We start from the raw sequence: 7,720 nt of genomic DNA on the forward strand, positions 1-7,720 counted from the left end.
CGGGAGTCAGGGACCCTAGACCATACGTGCGCGATAGTGGTAAAGCTCGTCGCGCAGAGCGCAGGGCCAGGGGACTTAAAGGCGCGGCCACGCTTGTAGGACGGCAGTACGCTGACCTCGGAACCAGCGTCTACAGGGAAGCACAGACCGGAAATACGATCAATGACGATGCAAAGGAGGCGGCGCTGTAAGGCGAGGTCACATGGCTCGATCAGTGATATCGCAGGGCTGTTTCCGACCACTGACATGGGGACTTGCACTAGCGGGCGCGGTGCTGCAATGTGCGTCGGTAGTAGTAAACTAAATTATTTGCGAGGAGAGCACGAGCAGGGACTGCTAAGCGAAAACAGACCTCGTCTAGGGTGTTAGGAGGAGCCGCACTGGTCATTAGAGGACGTTTGAATAGCCTCAATAAAGACGGTGAGCTGCTCGATCCGGTCTTTAAGCGGAACGTCGTAAAGGGATCTGGTGTTGAAGAGAGGAATGCGACCGATAGAGAAGTCACGTCGTAAACGCGATCGGTGAGCTGCGCGAGGCGTTCGAGGGTCACGTCTCCTGCAGAGGCGAAGACACGGCAGGTGGACTGCGGCAAGCACTGCAGGAAGAACTCCTTCAAGAGCGCACGGTTCGTGTCCTGATCGCTTGAGCCCAGGAACCGACTCATGCTGTAAAGCAGCTGGGAAGGGCGGCGATCTCTCAGCTCCTCGGCGCTGAGCAGATGCTGGAGGCGCACGCTCTCAGACGCCATTGTGCGGTCCAAATTTTTTCTGCTTCAGGTGCTGGTACGGGGCATCCCCGAAAGGGGCAACGCTGACGCCCGCCACTTCGTGAACAACCTCATGAGGCAGGTTGACAAGAAAGTAGCGATACCGAGAAGTCTCTGAGGTTGTGTGCTGTAAATAAAAGGAGGCTTCGTTCTGGTCGCACCAAACCTGTGTGTCCTTGTATTAGAACTTGCGCAGGCGAGGCTTTAGAGCTGCGACGTCCTGTGGGTGTGAGGTAGCGCCAGGCGGAAGGATGTCTGAGGTCGGTAGGGTGCTGGGGTCGGTCATCTCGTAGTCGGGAGTGATCAATGTCCCGACCGAGAGGTTGCAGCGGAGCGCCAGGACCAGAGGACAAGTGCAAGATACTCTTAGAACGGACTAGCGCGTACCGTGCTTGCACCGTGATCGTGCCATCCAACTTTATTTTCCTCATATGGAATTTTCCTGATTTTCCTCCTATAATTTTATTTTCCTCCATGCCGAGCGAGGGCGCCGACCATTGGCGTCCGCGCATAGCGGCGTCGCGGGTACTGCAGATGGATGCTAAAAGCGATCCCTTTAAAATGCGGCAGTGGGTGGCGCCACCTGCAGACTTGTAAGGCTGATGTGGCCTCTCTGATGCCTAACATAATAAACTGTACACTCTCCTTTGGTGCCTTGTCGTTTTCAACTACATCTCATCTTGCGATCAAAAAATAACCATGGAACAATCGATATACTTTCCGACATAGCTTAGCGCAGAAAAAAATTCTATAACGTGTTTTGGGTATTCAATAGCTTCGACCGAATGTAGCCAGCAAATCATGGCCTTCGATATCTGTTTATGCTATTCTTAGGAAGCAGTCGCTGGGGGGTGGGGGGTCTTCTTGTCAACGATTTGGACTTCGGCAGAGGGACTAGAAGGTTTGTGTTCAAGCCCCTTCCTGGTTTTGCGCTACGGCTTGTGGTACCTCCGCGGTTTCACACGACTTGCTGCTGTCATCAACATCCACTTTAAGCTTCTGAAATTAGTCACATGATCTGATAGGTACACAAGTGCAGTGTACGCTGTTCCCGTGTGTGTTTTAGCTGTTTCAGTCGGAAAGCATCAAATATAAGAGGAATCATCGCTCGTGTCGCGCAGGTTACACCGGTGTCATCCGCATTTGCTTTCGAGTCAGTGTGTTGAATGTGCACTGGTTGCGCTCCTGTCGTCCGTGCCTTCTGTGTTTGTGGTGCCGCCCATAAAGATTTAAAAACAATCACATGTCTCTGCAGCGTGCATGTTCCGGATGTGTTCTGTGTCGCAAATGTGTGGCAGTGAACGATGTGTATGCAGCCAAGTGCTGCAGTGCATTCCAGAGAGTAGACGCAGCCGCTCACATGCATTTTTCTGTGATGTTTCTTTGTTACTTTTGTGATTTACCTACATGAGCGATAGAATCCACAACGCGTTTCCATGACGTTTCATTGTGATTTTCTTATTTTCTGTATTGTTCGTGTTCCTCAATCATTGTGCTTTTAAATATGTTCTTATTTGACAGCAAAATATCTGCAATTGGATTCAAATAACCTGGCTCTTTATTTTTTGAGGATAGCAGTAACCGCTAATTTTAAATACCATAGAAATCTGGCTCTGCATATCGAGGTATAAGGAAAGATATCTAAACAAGCTCCAGTACATACATCTTACTATGAGGTTTCAATACCTCAGCGTGTTCCCAGTACTGAGGGTCTTTCACCGTGTTAAAGGCAAATGTTATTGTCTACATGTCTGACGTAGTGTATGTCATTTCTTCAAAGAATTTGTTGCAAATAGAAAAAAATTCATGGGTGCACTGTTGGCTTTTCGAGTTAAAATGCACTTTGAGATACTTTTCAAGAGTATGCATTATAACGTTTCGACAGGAATTCCGCAGTACTCTATGTTGTGCCGTACATAGTTAGACCCTACAAGTATTTTTATGAACACGGAAAATCTGATTCCTCCATGGTCTGCAGTTTGTAAGTCATAAAACAAGCAAAATTTATTTTAGCCTATGCTGAAAGAATATTCCACAGAATCTTGTTAGTTTGATAATAAGACTTGCCGATAAGTTATTGCGTAAGTGGGATGATTATACGCATTTGTCTGGACAACGGCGCAGAACGTGACATGAGCCGCAACCTGCTAACCAGGAAGTAACCTCCTATGCCACAGTAGTGTTAAAATCACAGATGTACTGAGCGAACGTATGTGGTTTTCTTAGTCACACATGTACCAAGCAGTCTGTAAGTTCAGTGTTTGTGTTCATTAAATATGAGCCATTTCTCCCCTTCACTTTGCGGAATCCTTATCTGATTCTCTCATGAAGGTTAGTATAATATAACGTAAGTAGAAGCAAACATTAGGAAGCACAAATTGTAGGTGTGAGGACTGGCTTTCAACAAATCACTCGAAATTAATTTTATGTAAGGTAGAAACAGAAGCTTCTTTTAATCATAACCACTTTGTTTCATGCCTTCCTTCGAAGTGTAGGACTGGTATGCATTCATTTGTCATTACACAATATATTTTGAAACTATTAATTTGCAAAGCTTCATTTTAGCCAACCACGTGGAAGCGGGCCAATGAGATAAAGCAAGAATAATATACATAGCACTGTTTGTATGCCATTATTTACGCATTTCACGTTGGACTTCTGTTTGAGCCAGAGAAGATATTAACCATCAAAGTTTCCGTTCTCGTCGTAAAAGCTGACTTGTAGTGGATCTAAGAGAGAATTTAAACAACCCTTGAAACACCCCTGGAATTTAAACACCCCTGGAAACATATATATATATATACATATATATATATATATATATGTATATATATATATATATATATATATATATATATATATATATATATATATATATATATATACATACATCGCAAGCAAGGGCACCAAGGATGATATAAGGGAAATTTCTTGTACTTACTGAGCGAACTAAAGAAATGACAAATTATTGGAAATGAAAGTGGATCACAAAAATTGGCTGAGGGCTTAGCTTGGTTAAGCCTGGAAGAATGGGAAAGCAATACCCTTGGCTGCGCCTTGGTTCGGCTGTTGGTGTGGACATGGTTCCCCTTTGTTAGACTTATGGCTATACATTATCCGGCATAGCGCAAGGCAGCGCGCCGACCACTGCGAGGAGCCGAGCTGAAGCCCCATTTATCCTCCTAGCGTGACGTCACACCAGCGAGCGCCCTCTCTCGGTAGCGCCGCAGCAGCGGCGCGCAAAGCTTCGCCTCCACCATCGATGCCGCGAGCTGGGCCCCGTCTCTCGGTCTGGCGTGACGTCATACGGTCACTTGACGCGCAGCTGTGTATGGAGGCGCCACGACCACCGATGGGCCGAAAGTGCGAGCAGTATTGGTTTCGCAATAAAAGCAACTGATCACTGGTGGGGGTGAGCCCACGTATTATGCACTGGGCGTGTGCCGCTTTCGATGCGCACTTTTCACGCCAGAGCTTTAGCGAAGTGAGCCAATTATGCACTGGGTATGTGCCACTCATTAATTCAGCTCCCGCCTACCTTGGTCACTGAGTACGTGTCACTAAGAGTGCGGTCATGCGAGGGCACAGTTCTCAGCGTTTGCAGGCACTGGCGTGCTATGTATCTCGTCTCGGATGCCAACCGCAGACTTCTCGGCGGTGCCACTAGATGGCGCAGCATGTTCAGTAAAAAGCGCGAGAGGGGATGCCGTATGACGGGATTCTCCGCGCTTGCCTGCACCGCCGAGGCATGCCTTTCGGAGGCCACGTGCAGGCTTGTGTTGGCGGCGCTGCCTGGCTCGCAGTGTTCTTAGGTGAGCGTGAAAGGGGGGAGCCTCTGCAGTACACGTATCATGCGTAACTTGTATTGACGGTAGTAATACGTTGTGTGGCTCTACTGAATAAATGCTGACACATTGCCATCGAGTCTTCGCGTGATGCGTTCTACCGCAATTTTTCATTCTTCTTCTATTTCTTTTCCTTCCATTTTTTTCCTTTTCAGGCCACTATCAATGCATTCTAATGTCCCAGGCGTCAGCAATCGCTTTCGGCACCTCCGTCACACACGGTCACGCCGCCTCCTTGCTGCCGCGCCATTGCCCCAATCCATTCCCCCAAGACACAACGTTACCATCTTAACACCTTGAGAAATACCCGACTCACTGCTGCTGCACTACACAAGTCATGATGTAAAATGTCATGTATTCTTGTTATTCGCGCGGGGACCGGCTGACCGGGTCTTCTAAAACCACAAGCATTCGCCATCTACGACACCTACGGTTTTTGTGCCGTTCTCTAAAGGCTTCATAACCCCTGACTGCCCCAACGCCCTCCTACGTCCTTTGTTTTCTTTCTGCCGCCTTTCCACTCTCCCGCACTTGCCCCCTCATCTTAGAAGACGTGCCTAGAAGCGTTAAGCGACATTGCCGTTCTTCTTTTCATTGTCTTCCTTTACCCGCCGCCGACAACAGCACGTGACATCACCCCACTAACCTGTTAAAATAAACGGACCGAGGATGACAAGGCCACCGTTGACGAACATAAGTCCTCTTATCGAAATGTGGGTCACTTTTCACTGAGGCAGCTTGTCGCTGTTTGTAACTTATACCACAGTGTGCTACTCCATCTATGGGCTTCCTTATTGGCATTCGAATTCGTAGTGTTTTTTAACCATTTTCTCTCTGTCCTCTTTCTAACCAGTATCTCCAAATCCCAGTGTAGGGTAGCAACTCGGAGACTAATATCCGGTTAACCTTCCTGTCTTTCTCCATCTCCATCTCTCTCTATAGGAGTGTCAAAGTTGAAAAAAAGGTGTGTTGGGGAATTGTGGAAAGGCGGTCACTTGGTGTATACATGTATAGTGCAAAATACTTCGACCTTCTATTGACCACCGTCACTTGTACTTCGCTCGTTGAAGGAGCAGGATGTCTGTGGAGTTAGCTACTTAACATTTTCCAATGTGGTGAACGCGGTTGAAATCATGGATTCGGAACCTCAAAAAGATATGGCGTGATGCTACTGCAGATTTCTCGCATTTACCGCTAAATGGCCACAGGAAATTTTTTGTTCGGTATCCATACTTATCGGACAGGATAAGGGGAAACAGTGTTTATGGATGATAACTTATGATTTGACAGCTTAGCATCAACTGAAGGAAGGGATTTTATACTTCTCAGTCTTGGAACTTATCGGTCGTGGGCAGCGTGAATTTTTGGGAATATTCTTAATAATTCAAAACATTTCTACGAGTAAATGTAAATTAGCATAACAAGGAGCAAAACTCAGTATGTTTAATTCATGGCAACTTCAATGCCAAACTCCGCACAAAGGTACTTTATAACACTTAACGGGAAAGTGGGTCGTGATTTTGGCGCGTACAATTCCTGAACTTATTTAGGGGTAGATAAAATTTTGCTAAATTTTTGAAAAATATATTACTTTTGTAAACAGTTACACACTGGATTGTTCTAAACTGAACTGAAAATCGAACAGACAAAGTAGGGAAAAAATAGACAGCATAGTTCCTATGGAGTGCTCTCATGGAACCGGTGTAATCTACTCAGACAAAGATGAAGCCTGAATAAGGTTGGCACATCTTTACAGACTATGGACAAATGGACTATGGACTATTTACAGACTATGGACAAATGAATATTCCGTTCTACGAAAATTTGCAGAAACGCCCATTCTGGAGATGTGGGGCAACATTGTCAGGCCGCCCGTCACATGGCGGAGCACAGTTACAGCTACACAGCCACATGGCCCTTTAAGAAGCCAGTAGTTATTCGTTCGTTACATCCATGCCCAGGTGTCTTACATCAAGCAGCCCGTAGGCAGAATTATCTTTGCTAGAGAGCCAGTTATTCATTTTTTACTCACCCGCTTTTGCATTACCGAGAGCACAGTTAAAAGTGGCGCTACAGGTACTGCTGGAACTGGACCTGCCATACTTTAGGTGGAGCATCTGAGAAAATCTGCATTGAGCAGTCGTCGCCCCCTATGCGACGTTCTGCTTACGTTTCCATTTGGCAAACGAGGACGACAGTTTCACTGCATCGTCAAGTGTGCTCTCACCACATCATTCGTCGCGTCACATTGTACTTAGGCCTCGTCCACAATGGTTGTGGGCTATTTAGCACGTCCTCTCGCAGACTACCTATTTCTACCGTATACCTGTCACTACCGCGCTCGCCAACACAAACAGTTACCCCTACTATTTTTGTGTGTAACAATGTCACGCATCGCAGAGCATACTGATAAGCAGGATCTCTATGAGCATTCTTTTTTAAAGTATGAAGGACGTCCTTTTTACAGGGTTGCCTTTCTTCAGTCAGATGCAGCGGTTACTGCAACATATGTTACGGATACCAGGTTGGATGCACAGGTGTGTGCGTGTATGACTCAAACCGCCACTTGTAAAATGAACACCAAAGGAGACAAAGCCACCTCTTTGGTGGAGACGGCGGCCGAGAGGGGCAAGAAGCCAAAGTGCACCGAATAATTCAACAACCAAAGAAGACCTGGGGATTCCTTACGTCATTTATTGTTTTTACTTTTAGAGATTATTATCACTTTGCCAAATAAAATTCTTTTCTGCTTTTTCAGATATGGTGCACCAATTTTCGTCGCCATGTTGACTCCGGTTCCGTGCCCAAGGAAGTAAATCAATTCTAAAGAAGGGCCTCGGCACGGATTGCCTTCCGCGCCGAGGCCCTTTTCATTGGCTCGGCACACAGCTTTGCGATGAGAGCAATTGTTTCGCAGATATCCGTGAACATACATAGGAAATCTCGATGTAATAACACTTATGTGCGCAATTGTTGTATGTTGCGCGCGTTGTTACTTCATGCTAATCCTCTTGAATGTATAGCGCTCGGCACACTACAATGGTGCATCACGCTTACAGCCACCGCTTACGGCCACTGCTCTGGACAATGACTTCACTTTCTGCGTAAA

General features: G+C 46.5%; 1 long non-coding RNA gene across 1 annotated transcript in view; it reads left to right on the plus strand.

Moving 5' to 3' along the window:
* The window catches only part of LOC142584169 (uncharacterized), a 114,643-nt gene extending 107,289 nt beyond the window's left edge, over positions 1-7,354 (plus strand). Inside the window, exon 4 of the long non-coding RNA XR_012828715.1 lies at positions 7,079-7,354. This is a non-coding gene — a long non-coding RNA (uncharacterized LOC142584169). The remainder of the gene's footprint in view (positions 1-7,078) is intronic.
* The last annotated feature ends 366 nt before the right edge of the window (positions 7,355-7,720 follow it).

This window comes from Dermacentor variabilis, chromosome 6 (assembly GCF_050947875.1).
Source record: "Dermacentor variabilis isolate Ectoservices chromosome 6, ASM5094787v1, whole genome shotgun sequence".
Lineage (NCBI taxonomy): Eukaryota > Metazoa > Arthropoda > Arachnida > Ixodida > Ixodidae > Dermacentor > Dermacentor variabilis.